Raw genomic sequence first — 13966 nt, forward strand, 5'->3', positions numbered from 1 at the left:
CCCTGTTTTCAGAGACACATCTGAAACCTCATGAGAGGTTCTTTATTCCAAATTACCACTTTTATAGAATCGACCGCCAGTCGGGAAGAAAGGGCGGAACTGCCGTTGCAGTAAGAAAAGGCATTCCCCACATCCATGTAGACCTACCACCCCTTGTTTCAGTAGAAGCGACAGGGGTCTGCATACCAATTGGTAATAGCGAAGTGCTGCTTGCAGCTGTTTACAAATCTCCAAGCAAAGCCTGGAGTGATGCTGACATCACTGAGCTCTTAAGCTTCAGACGTAAGTCTCTTTTGGCAGGTGATTTGAATGCTAAGAACCCATTTTGGAATAGCAGAGTTTCAAACCCCTCAGGCTTGGAACTCGTTGATTTATTTGATAGGAGTGATTTTGAAATTTCAGCACCACAGAGCCCCACTCATTATTCCCCTGCGGGAAATGGTGACGTGTTAGACATTGTGGTTCACCGAAATATCAGAGTGTCAGATGTCATCGTCTCTGATATTTTGGACTCAGATCACCTACCAATAGTATTCCACATACTGGATCATGTTAAAATTAGGAATCTTTCGGAACCCATTGAAAAATTTACAGATTGGGAGCGGTTTCAAAGCCTCGCTTCTGAATTAATATCACCTAAACTAGAAATTAATTCGGGGGTAGAAGCCGATAAAGCGGCACGCGACTTTGCAGCCTCTATTGCTTCGGCATATAGGCTGTCGACAAGTAAAGTTACCCTTTCGGACATAAACAACGATCTTCCTGGTCTAGATCGTTTGATAAAATATAAACAGAGGCTACGAAAATTGTGGCAAGAAACCAGGGATCCAGCGTGTAAAACGGCAGTCAATTGGGTCACCAAATCAATCAGGCAAATGACCCGTAAAAAGGCACTTGAACGGTGGGAAACAAAAATAAGTAACACCGAAGTCACACCTCAGTGTATATGGCCCATTGCGAAATCTCTCCTTCAGAGAGACGGACCAAGGGCACCAACTGCTATTCATGGTTCTTCTGGCCTAAAATTTTATCCTTCTGAAAAAGCCAATGAAATTGCCGACTGTTTGGAAACTCAGTTCACGCCACATGACCTGTGCGATAAAAACCATGAAGAGCGGGTGGAGGCTAGAGTTCAAGCTCTGCTGGAAGCCGTAGATGAAACCCCCCCTCTAAGGATCAGACCATGTGACGTTCATAAATTAATAAAATCTCTGAAATTAAAAAAGGCCTGTGGAATTGACGGCATTCCAAACGAATGCCTCAGGCACCTTCCAAGGAGACCATTGGTTCACCTAACTCACTTATTCAATCACTGTTTTCGGCTCTCTCACTTTCCAAATACTTGGAAGGAAGCAAAAATAATAACTTTACCTAAACCGGGTAAAGACCCGAAATTTCCTCAAAATTTACGTCCGATCAGCCTCCTGTCCACGACAGGAAAACTATTCGAAAAAGTAATTTTGAAATTCCTCCGTAAACATATTGAAGAAAGAGACCTGCTCAACGCAAGTCAGTTTGGTTTTCGTGCACGTCACAGCACGACATTGCAATGTATGAGGCTGGCGGACCACGTGACCCTTAATTTCAACAATAAAATGTCTACGGCTGCAGTGTTCTTGGACATCGAAAAAGCCTTTGATACCACGTGGCACTCAGGCTTGCTGTTTAAATTATCAAAATTGGAATTCCCCAACTCTTTGACCAAGCTTATTGGGTCCTTTCTCTCTAAACGTAAATTCAGGGTCTCTGTTGAAGGCGAAATGTCAACGCCAAGGGAAATGCAAGCAGGGGTGCCACAAGGTTCTGTTCTTTCCCCTACTCTCTTCAATTTGTATATAAATGATGCCCCCCATACACAAGGCGTTCACCTGGCCCTCTTTGCAGACGACACCTGTCTGTATGCGACAGATCGCAAAGAGGGTTTTATTGTTAGAAAACTCCAGCGCGGTCTCAGCTCAATGGAGACCTGGTGTGAGCGCTGGAATATAAAAATTAATGAAGATAAGACTCGGGGGGTCTACTTCTCTCGTGGTCGTCGACCGCCTGAGTCTTGTCTTACTCTAAATGGAAGAAACATTCCATTTGTAAATAGTGCAAAATATCTAGGTGTAATCTTCGATAAGAAAGTGACTTGGAGATTACACATAGAAATGATCGAAGCCAAGGCCTTCAGAACATTCATTAGAGTGTATTCCCTATTCAAAAGTGAGCGATTGAGCGCTAACATTAAACTGACCCTCCACAAAGCTCTTATTAGATCCGTAATGACTTATGCTAGTCCCGCCTGGGAGTTTGCGGCAGACACTCATCTAGTGAAATTGCAGCGCCTGCAAAACAAGGTTCTCCGCACGATTGGCAATTTTCCAAGGCGCACACCGGTCCGCGATTTGCACATGGCATTCAAAATCCCGTACGTATATGATTACATAACAAAATTATGCAGGCAACAAGCAGAAGTCATACAAAATCATGATAATGAGAATGTTCGCAACATCGGACAAGGCGAAGCCCGACACAGAAAGTATAAGAGGCTTAAACTTGGCGGCGGTCAGGCGTACGACCGTTCGAGTGACTAGACTGCCGTGGTAGCTAATACTACTAGTATATATATATATATATATTAAAAGGGCATAATCTGCTGTACCTAGCCTGGACTGACAGAGGCCGTGTATATAGTGTACATAGAAGTAAGGAATAAGTGTGTATTTATAAATGTATGTAAATACAGACAATGGACTTAATACAAACTGACTAACAAATGACAGACCCGACCTCTCATCAGAGAGGGCGCTACACATGGACAGGACAGTAACTTTCATTCAAAAGAAATATCTGGTCAAGAGCCCCAGCTGGGGCTCGACACCAAGACAGACAGACTGACTGACCGTCAGTTGTAACATGACCTTGACCTTGACCTTGAAATGCGTGATAATGTGGGATGTTCCCACAGCCTCATCAAAAGAATATATATTTTCAGAGCCTAAGAGATAGGAGGCTCATTTCACTGAAGAAGTGTTGCCTGCTGTTGGTGATGATTGTATTGCAGACATTTGAAAAGAAGTGAAAGGACTGTCTGCATGGAGAGGAACAGGTGCTACAGCAGAGGGCACAAGTGGCTTGCTGCGGATTCTGGTGGGTGGTAGGACATTAAGCTCACGTTCAGGAGTTAAACCTGAAGGCAAGGGATCAAAGGAAGAGGTGTGTAATGAATGATCAGGAGGTTGAGGGAGTGACTGTGCAGCAGAATCTGTGCTATATGGAAGTGCACATCTTTTAAGATGTACCCTTTCAGCTGTTGTGAAATCACTTCCGAAGAAATGTCTGCTGCACAGAACTTCATTGTGCAGCATTCTAGCAGAATCAGTAGTATAGGATAACCCAACTCTTCCTGCCCATACCATAGCCCTGTAAGAGTATTATATATTGTCTCAAAAGCTTGAAATAATTCATCAGTAAACATTACAAAGATGGTGTAGGTGCTACATTACATCAAGTACTAAAACAGACATTTATTTACTTTCCATTAATCCTTACATGGCTGGAAGAACAGTGGATATAGTAATAGTCTAAGACAACAGGACAAGTTCCATCAATGATATAAATAAAAATTAATTATATTTAACCCATAACACTTACACATATTATCAAAGACTAATCACAGTGGGTAAATCATTAACACAGTTTTAAAATATATATGTGAAAGAATGCAGCACACTAATGATACAAGACTACAATAATGAAACATAAAAGTATACTACTAGGCATCCAGCATATAACGGACCAAGATCATTAATTAATATTGAAGTTAAATTATTCCTCCAATGAGTAAAATAGACTTACCCTTTGGTACCTATCTTTCACATATGATTTTATCAATGCACTGGCCTTACCAACTATTCCATAAAATTCTACTTTAGGCAGAGAGAGGCAGATAGAGAGATAGACAGACAGATATTGTCAGTGTCAAAAGTTTTCTTCAAATCACTGAAAATGCTGATGAACATTATTGGTATTGATGTTGTCCAGCTACTGTTCAAAATTAATTATTAAAAGAATCTGTAATCACATCATGATTATCAGTTAACTTCCCATCAATGTTTAAAACTGACCTGCATTAGTAATTTTCTACCTGTGTCTGATTTTATAATGCTCCAGGTGGCTCTCATTTTGTTACTATAATTAGAAATTGATTGATTATAATGAAGATTTTTAGCTCCTTCAATAACACTCGCCAAAATATTACAGTATGTTTTATAATAATATTTCATATCTGGCTCATACGGTGCTGAATCTCTTGGAAAATTGCAGAATCTCAATCCAGTTTCTTCACTGGAAGACGTGCATGCTTCAGCAGAACAAATTTTTTTCTTCCCATCTATACTGCAATAAACAATACAAAAATTATAACAGAATAAAAGTACACTCTTACTTTCTTGAGATTCTACGGTCCTTCTTTAGGCTACACCGAAAGATGCTTAAAATACAGAAATAAGATTTGGATGAAGTATCGTAGTAACACTGACTTCATGTTTGTTTCTAATTTCACTGGGTGTAGTAAGCATAATCCATATACATAAGTAACACACAGATGTAAATTCATGCGTAAATGTTGACTCTCGTTTCACAACATCAAATCAAAGTCCCTACTTACTAATTAATCTAATTAGTTGCACAACATACCTCAACGGTCTACACACATTTTCAAACTACGCAGTATTACTGAAACAACGGCTTTCGACCTTCAACCGAAATTTAAGATCCTCTGATCCCTCTGATTGGCTGATACTTATGCGATTTGATTATTTGCGATAGGTGTATTATGACCGATTCCAGTCATTTCCAGACTATCTAGTTCATGTAGCTTAATATAGATGGCTGGTCTGCATGTTTCCCTCTCTCCCCTATGGCTGTTACACACCCACTGATCCAGAGCAGTGGGATGCAACTCAATGCTATTGGCGGGCAACGTAACCGCCGTGACGTCATGAAGCATCACTCCTGCCGCGGTGGCCAGCTGCCATTCTCTTGATAAAAAAAATGGACGCAGCCAGCGCCAAGGGCTCGGTCGGTAAGAAGGCATGCTATTATACCTCCTGCCCTGTCCGTAAGAACGTATGCTATTATACCACCAGCATTTTTTTACTGCTCCCTCCCGAAAAATCACCGGTTCACACATATAGCTAGAATTAATAATTGATGTAAATGAAATGTTCTTATTTTACAGGCACTGGTGAGAAACCCTCCCGATAAATAATGTTGCAACCTGATATCTTGTACTGCAGAGGTTCTTACTCCGTTGTGTGTTTTCTGTTTTCGAACTGAGTTTAATATCACTTCGCTCAAAACATCTGGAGGGGAATGAGTTAAATGATATCAAACTCAGTTCAAAAATAGAAAACACACAATGGAGTAGGAACCTCTGTAGTACAAGATATCAGGTTGCAACATTATTTATCGGGAGGGTTTCTCACCAGTGCCTGTAAAATAAGAACATTTCATTTACATCAATTCAACACCCCCTTACTGAAATGCAATGGATATTTGAACTATAACATATGTAGAATACTTGTGTTTAGGAAAGCTGATGCCAGGTAAACTTGAAACTTCAAATTGGTTTGTTTAGGCTCTCTGATTGGTCGAGACCTGCATGAAGTTTCGTCCGTCATTCATAGAGGCAGTAGTTACCGTGTTTCCCTTTCCCCTATCTCAGTTGCACCACCCTGATCCAGAGTATCCAGAGCAGCCCCATAAAATTCTTTGTTATTGGTGGGTCAACATGGCCGCCTTGACAACCTGGTGCATTATTGCTGCCATCTCTACACATCCTACACTAACTAAAGTTAAAGTGGCTGATAAGAAGATATTCTAAAATAGCACTTGCTTTTGAGTGCTACTGACCCTCCCAACATCCTAACCGCTCCTGACCATGGAGGACGTGGTTGCATTTCTCAAGGTCACTGTGCACGAATGGTCCCTGGGAGGTGTGGCGTGCTGCCGGAATTGTTCCGTCTTTTCTTTGCCATTACAAATTTCATCAAATCTTTACATTGTGTTCCAAGTTTCTCATCTTCACCATATCTGTAGTTGTTGGCTAACAAGTATTATTTTATATTCCATGTGTAGACAGGCTTATAATGTCTTTGTATAAAATTTATCATGCTCAGTTCCAGCCCTTCAATAGTAACCGTCATCAAACCAAATGCTAAAAGAAAATGTTTCCATGACAGTAATGTTGTTCTTTTACAGGACACACAAGATTATCTTAAGTGAACTAAATATTTTTCAAATAGCCATTCCCACAAACAGCATCATATTGGGAGACTGGAAAAGCACTGTTGGAGATGAACCATATCAGAATATTGTTGGATCACATGGACTAGGAAGACGGAATCACAGGGGTCAAATGTTTATTGACTTTTGTGAACAAAATGGACTGATTGTCACCAACACTTGGTTCAAAAAACCAAAGAGAAGAATTTACACATGGAAGGCACCTGGGGATTGGAGGAGGCATCAGCTGGACTACATCCTTGTGAAACATCGATTCAGAAACAGTGTGAAGGATGTGAAGACGCTTCCTGGGGCAGACATTGACTCTGACCACAACTTGCTGGTTGCCAAGTTCCGAACCAGGTTGAAGAAAATTATAGGATTTCGAAAGCGCAGACCCAGATGGGATTTGGAGAAGTTATATGCTCAAAGACAAAGCGTGCAAGAGACTCTAGAAGAGAAACTCGGTGCAATTGAAGGTGAAAGCGGAAATGCTGAAGCGCAGTGGAACGATATAAAAGAATGCATGTTAGATACTATCAGTGATTTGGTAGGTAAAGTTGAGAAGATAGCAAGAAAACCATGGGTTACACAGGAGATGATGAGTAAAATGGAGGAGCGAAGGAAATGGAAGAATGTCAACAATGAAGAAGGCAGGAGGAAATACAGGAGACTGAGGAATGAATTGAAAAGAGCCACGGACAGGGCCAAAAAGGAATATCTTGAGAAGATATGTAATGAGATTATGGAATTTCAAAGAACAGGCCGTTATGATTTGATGTACATGAAGACAAAAGAACTAGGATGGAAAGAGAATCATGGGATTCAAAATGTTGGCATCGAAGACTCCCAGGGGAATAGAATAGTAGATCAGAGGCAAGTGCTGAAAATTTGGGAAAATTATATTTCAGAACTATATGATCGACCTAATCGGCCAGAAACCTTAGAAGTTTAACCGGAAGAAGAAGTAAATACAGACGAGAAAGGAGCATATATTTTACAAAGTGAGGTGGAAAAAGCTATCAAGGAAATGAGGAAGGGAAAGGCTACAGGAGATGATGATGTACCTGGAGATGTGATCAAGTTACTGGGAGAAGGTGGTTTGAAAACACTGACAAAACTAATGAACACCATATATGAAAGTGGAGAGTGGCCCAAGGACTTTACAGAAGTTACAATGATTGCCTTAAAGAAAGAGACAAAAGCTATAAAATGCAGCGACCATCGCACAATAAGTGTGATTGCACATACAGCAAAGATAATAGCAAAGATACTTAAAAGAAGAATTGAAAGGAAAATAGAGGATGTACTTGGAGAAGATCAGTTTGGATTTAGAAGAGGAAAAGGAACCAGGGATGCAATTGGGATGATGAGAATTATAGCGGAACGAACTTTGGAGATAGATGAAGAACTGTGTGTTTGCTTCATAGACTGGCAGAAGGCATTTGACCGGGTAAACTGGACCAAATTAATGCAGATCCTGAAAGAAACAGGTATCGATTGGCATGAAAGAAGATTGATTAGCAAATTGTACATGGATCAGAAAGTTAGAGTACGACTGGACAGGGGGGAGACAGGAAGTGTGCAGATTGGAAGAGGAGTTCGACAAGGATGCTGTTTATCACCAATTCTGTTCAACTTGTACAGCGAATGCCTTACCAAGGAAGCTCTGGATGGGCTCGGTGACTTCAAAGTAGGAGGGCAAATTATTCAAACTGTGAAATATGCAGATGACCTTGTGTTAATGGCTAAGGAAGAAACTGTGCTACAGGGCATGATTGATAGACTAATTGAAATTGGAAGGTGCTATGGCATGGAAATGAATGTGGAGAAAACAAAAGTAATGAAAATTTCGAGACAACCAACCCCAGTCACAATAAAGATAGACCAAAAACAACTGGAGAATGTGAAATGTTTTAAATATTTGGGTAGCTTGTTAACAGATGATGGAAGGTGTACTTGTGAAATTAAATCCAGGATTGCCATGGCAAAAGCTGCATTTAGCAAGAAGAAGAATCTTTTTACCAGCAAATTGGACTTAAATTTGAGGAAGAAACTAGTGAAATGCTACATTTGGAGCATAGCTCTGTATGGGGCTGAAACATGGACACTTAGGGCAGTAGATCAGAAACATCTGGAAAGCTTCGAAATGTGGTGTTGGAGAAGGATGAAGAGGATCAATTGGACCGATTATGTGACAAATGAAGAAGTGTTAATTAGAGTCAGTGAGCAGAGGAATATCCTACACGAAATAAGAAAACGGAAGGCTAATTGGATTGGTCATGTTTTACGCAGAAACTGCCTTCTAAAAGAAGTTATTGAAGGAAAGATAGAGGGGCGGATAGAAGTGACAAGAAGACGAGGAAGAAGACGTAAGAAGATGCTGGATGACCTTGGGGGCAGAAGAGGATACTGTCATTTGAAGGAGAAAGCTCAAGATCGCATTAAGTGTAGGAATTGTTTTGGAAGAGACTGTGGACCTGTCGTCTGACAGATTACTGATGATGATGAGCCATTCCATATATCATTAAAGGATGCAGAATTACATGGTGCTAACATGGTTCCCTCCTCACAGTCTGCCCTTCAATCACATTAATGACTGCAGGAAATTAAATACAGCACTGAAGTGATCTCCAACACCATAACATTCACACCAAGTTCCATGGTTCAAATTTTGAAAGAGGAATACATAGACAGCATAGCTACCTCATAAAATTACTTTCTCTCTCTCTTTTCATAAGAAAGAGAAGTGGGCTAAAGCAGGCCTTTTCCATTATGGCACAGAAACAGCAGATGTTGAGGACAATGAAGTCAGCTTGAAAAATTGGAATCTCCCAGATTATTACACCAAGAGGAGGCTTTTGCAGATTATGTACTAACTGCAATTTGAATCCCTGCAGGGTCTTATGACTTTTCACTTTACTGCCATGTTCAACAAAGCTTCTGGGTTCACAGATCTGTAGAAGGGGGTCTCCTGAGCTAAAATGTACAGACACTGAGGCCGAGCACCACTTGCAGACAGTTATAAATTGTCATCACTTCATACATCATGGTTCTGCCATCACAGTGCACAGCTACTGACACCAACTCTGTTTAGCAAAGAAGGTATGTAATTAAGTCATCAGAGCACATTATGTTCCAGTTGTTTTGTCACCCTTCTGTGCTATAGAAAAATAACTAGTACACTAACTTGATATGGTTACTTTCTATTCATATACTCTCTTGCTTTGTAATTTCTTGTGCACTTTTCATATGCTTCTATCACCCTGAAAAATTTAAAACTTATTATAATTCTAATGCTACTGCTGTTTTGGAAATTCTACGTATATTATGATACAAACTTGGACAAAGTTACAGAACACTTCATCTCAAAATCTTCCTCTGAGTTAAGATTTTACAGAAACTGGTAATCACCCTTTCAATGCTCACTGCTCACAGTCTTATTTCAGATGCTATAATGACTCTGAGATTCTGTATTTTATATACGTACTATGTTGTGACTTCCAGAATTAGGAGAGGGGGGGTGAGTTATGGACCTACTCATTGGAAAAGATGCTCTAAAGCCTTTGGAAAGAATTCATGTGACATTGAAACATATACGCTCAGTCCTTGATGGTAACTTGGTATCAGATTGAGGCCACATAAAAAAGTTCATGCATGGTGAGAGTGACAGCACTTGAGGTTTCCTTCTTCCTCTCTTTTTACTCCCCTCCAGACCCTGCTGGCATATGTCAACCAGCACCTTACGGTAATGGTTTGAAACCTATAAATAATCATGCTCAATGTGCATTCAGATGGCCATGACTCTTCAGACCAGAAAACAACATAAAATAAACAGAAATGTAAGTAATTATCTTTATCACTTCTTATACATGTGGACAGCTGCTCAGTAAGTTTCAAGTTTCCCCTTCCCTAATTTGTTAATGTCAAAATGCACTTACTTTCAGTGAGGAAAAAAAAAAAGGTAGTAAGTCAGAACTTAGAGCAATCTCTGGGTGTGCCAGTCACTTTGTGTTATGGAACAGGGTACATCAACTGCAAGGTCTTTAACAAAAGTGCAATTGACTGATTCAGAAGACTTGTAGAAAACTTAATTCATAAGGCTCATGAAACCAACCAATGACATAAGAAGAAACAGCCAAAGCCAGAATCTTAAGAGGTGATAAAAAGGAGCTGAGTAATGATAACAGGGATGACAGTATCAGCATTATACTGATGATGATAATGGTAATAAAATCGTTAAACAAACTATTTCTATACTGAAAAAAGCAGTCTTCTGGGATTTGGCACCGTGTATATGTGTTGTTAACAAACGTTTCAGAGGAACGTCGGTTAACACCACATATACACAGTGCCAAGTCCCAGAAGACTGCTTTCTTCATAGTCACCGCCACGAAAGCCTCAAATCTTACATATTTCTATACTGCCTGCACCTGTTCATATTCTTACAAATTCTTTCATCTGTTTTCTCAGGCACAGCATTCTGCATCTATTTTGCGTTCTTACAACAAATACCCCTAACTACCATACTTACTTACTCATGGAGCTGAGCCCTTCTGGAGGAGCCGCCAATTCTGCAGCTACTCAAGAATTTCCCCATAGTGGTTGAGGAGCTATGCTACAAGCCGGAAGGTCACGGGTTCAAGTCCCGATGAGGTCATGGGATTTTTTCCAGTTGACCTAATCCTTCCAGCCGCACTAGGCCCTGGGGTTTACTCAGCCTCTAACAGAAATGAGTACCAGGAATTAATTAAATAATTTTCCTGGGGAGTAAAGCGCGGCCAGCACATAAGGCTGACAATCTTACCGCCATCTTTGAGTCGATTATCTACATAATGTGGGACCCTCAACGTCTCAAAACCCTATGGGCCTTCACGGCCTGCTACAGGGATAGCTTTACTTTTTACTTTTTTACTCAAGAATTTCCCAGCATTTTATGGAACCCAAAGGTTCATTACCATGTTCACAAGAGCCCTCCACTGGGCCCTATCCTGAGCCAGACCAATCCATACCATCCCATCCTATCTCTCCGAGATCCATTTTAATATTGTCCACCCACCTATGCCTTGGTCTTCCCAGTCGTCTCTTTCCTTCTGGCTTCCCCACCAATATCCTATACACATACCTCGTCTCCCCCATTCGAGCTACATGTCCTGCCCACCTCATCCTCCTTGACCTGATCATTCTAATCATACTTGGAGAAGAGTACAAGTTATCATCTCTCTTTGGTTCAAATATTCTCCTCAACACCCTCAGTCTATCTTCCTCCGTTAATGTCAGAGACCAAGTTTCACACCCATACAGAACCACAGGCAAAATTATAGTTTTGTATATTCTAATTTTTATGTTTTTGGACAGCAGACGAGAAAACAAAAGGTTCTGGACTGAATGGTAGCAAACATTAACCGAGTTCAATCTCCTCTTAATTTCCTCCTGAATCAGGTTTCAATCTGTTATCGTTGTCCCCAAATATCTGAACTGTGCCACATACTCAAAACATCTGTTTCCTATCTTTATGTCATGATTTTGCCCTCAATTTGGTGATGAGACAGCAACTTATACTTAGTTTTCTCTGTTTTTACTTCTAGACCAACCTCTTTACTTGCGTCAATTAAAGTTTGTGTGTTTCTCTTTATGGTATCTACATTATCACCCAGTAGATTCACATCCTCGGCATAGGCCAACAGCTGATGTATCCCGTTTAATTCCTGTCCCACCTGGTTTCCCTGGACCTTCCTAATGGCATATTCTAAAGCAAAGTTGAAAAAGGAGTGGTGATGAAACATCTCCCTGTTTTAGACCATTTGGGATAAGAAATTTATCAGACAAATGTTTACCTATACAGACTTTACTATACATTTCATTCAAACACATTTTAATTAACCTAACTAGTTTCATGGGTATCCCAAACTCTATCCTAATTACCATATGTATTAAATTTATTTTCAGCAGCAGAAAATGACCATCAGTTATATATACAAAGTTGTAAACAAACAAAAATATAATCTGTAATACATAATTATTCATCACTGCTGTTACTGTACCCTTCAATGTAACTGTCTTCAACTTGTGACACACTTTTCTTTAACCAGGCTACAGAGCACTGGAAATACACACAGTTTGTTCAAGATACTTTATGGCACAGCTAGAGACATAGAGATATGTTGTTTTGACACAACATTACTGACTTCTGATAAGAGATTGTAGGCTTTGGCAAAGACTGCACTTGTTTTAGGCAATTAATTTCCAAACTCTATGATTTGGGATCTTTTATGAAACTGTTGGTGACTGACATTAGCATACCATAAATTTTGTGTCTGCATAATAAACAATGCTTACATCTACAGCTTTCATTTATGTTACATGCTACAATTAGGCAAAACAAACCAGTGACATGCAGATTCTAACTAACACTACAGACACTAGTCTGCCTGGATCTTGCTCAGTTTCCTTATTTTTTGGCTGCAAAAACCAATTTTCCACAGATGTTACAAGTATCAAATTCGTGACAATCCTAATGATCATCATGGAGCTGACAAATTCCCTTCCCTATGTTCCAACTCTGTGAGCTAAATTACCACCGTACTATATGACATTTGCTCAGACATGCTATGTAACAGAACTCACAAAATTACCCAAAAAGATGCATAAATCGATGTATTTATACATATCACTGCAGTACTGCACACAGTACATGCTTGCCCCTATGCTAGCAGAAAAACATCTTCACAAACTTTTGTGAATATGGTGAATTTGAGGCTCTCAAGGCAGTTAACTATGAATAATAGTCTTCTGGATTGTAACACCACGTACTTTGGAGGGAGCCCTCTGTTCCTCCAAAACATCAGCTCTCTTCAAACAGAACATCCTAGCATACTTAAAAAGCAGAAAATAAAAAAAATAATGGCACTAAGAAATCTCTAAATGCAAAGTGGCGCATTTTCCAATATTGAATACAATTATGTTTTCTTAATGCATAAGCAACTGGTGGCTTCTCAAAGGCTCAGCTCTATGAAGTTGGTGAATTCATTCTATCTCAACATGCTGTATCATTTCTGCCAGCATTTGCTAAATGTCAGATCAATTATCTATCCATGATTCATCAAGGCAAAGAAACTTTGGTATCTTCTTTCATCTTCAAACAGTTTTTTGGGTGAACCCCATTCCTCTGAGAACTCTTTACGTAACGAGGAGGCATTTCGCTTCCATTCAGCTTTTCTCTTAACACAGAGAGAAATGTATGCACTGTAGGCATGATTACTGTCTTCACAATACACAATTCCTTGGTCATGTTCAGAAGTACCCTCCTGTCAGAGTCATTCAAGTTAATCTTTCAGTACTGAGAGTCACTATCTTGTAATAAAGTTCAAGCAAAAATAATTATATGAATATGTTAAAGTTGTAAATATTCATTAAAAAAGACTCGGGTGGCGTCTGATAGCAGACAGACATCATGGTTGTCCTTTAAGGACTTTTTATTCAGTTCAGGAATTTCAAAACAAATTTATTTGATTATGATCTATGTAATTTTTCTGTGGGTTGTTTCAGGTTCATCCAGTGGTTAGTTGGATGCTTTCTGATTCAGAAAACAGATCTAGGGCTTTTGCAGTATATTAGAGTACTTATTGTGTTCCTTTGTTGACTCCATAAGCTAATTATTTCTTTTCTACTAATCACAACACCTATAAAGTGGGAA

The 13966-nt window shown here is 39.8% G+C and overlaps 1 protein-coding gene across 2 annotated transcripts in view; it reads right to left on the reverse strand.

The window, feature by feature from the left end:
* Nucleotides 1–3319: 3319 nt before the first annotated feature.
* The window catches only part of LOC111870607 (piggyBac transposable element-derived protein 4), a 28970-nt gene continuing 18323 nt past the window's right edge, over nt 3320–13966 (reverse strand). The window contains exon 6 of one of the 2 annotated variants that reach the window (XR_002843880.2): nt 3320–4380. The gene's annotated coding sequence lies outside the window, so the exon portion shown is untranslated. Of the gene's footprint in view, nt 4381–10973; nt 10994–13966 lie in introns of those variants that run through there. The other variant, XR_004513698.1, reaches the window with a different exon arrangement.

This window comes from Cryptotermes secundus, unplaced genomic scaffold (assembly GCF_002891405.2).
Source record: "Cryptotermes secundus unplaced genomic scaffold, Csec_1.0 scaffold1759, whole genome shotgun sequence".
NCBI lineage: Eukaryota > Metazoa > Arthropoda > Insecta > Blattodea > Kalotermitidae > Cryptotermes > Cryptotermes secundus.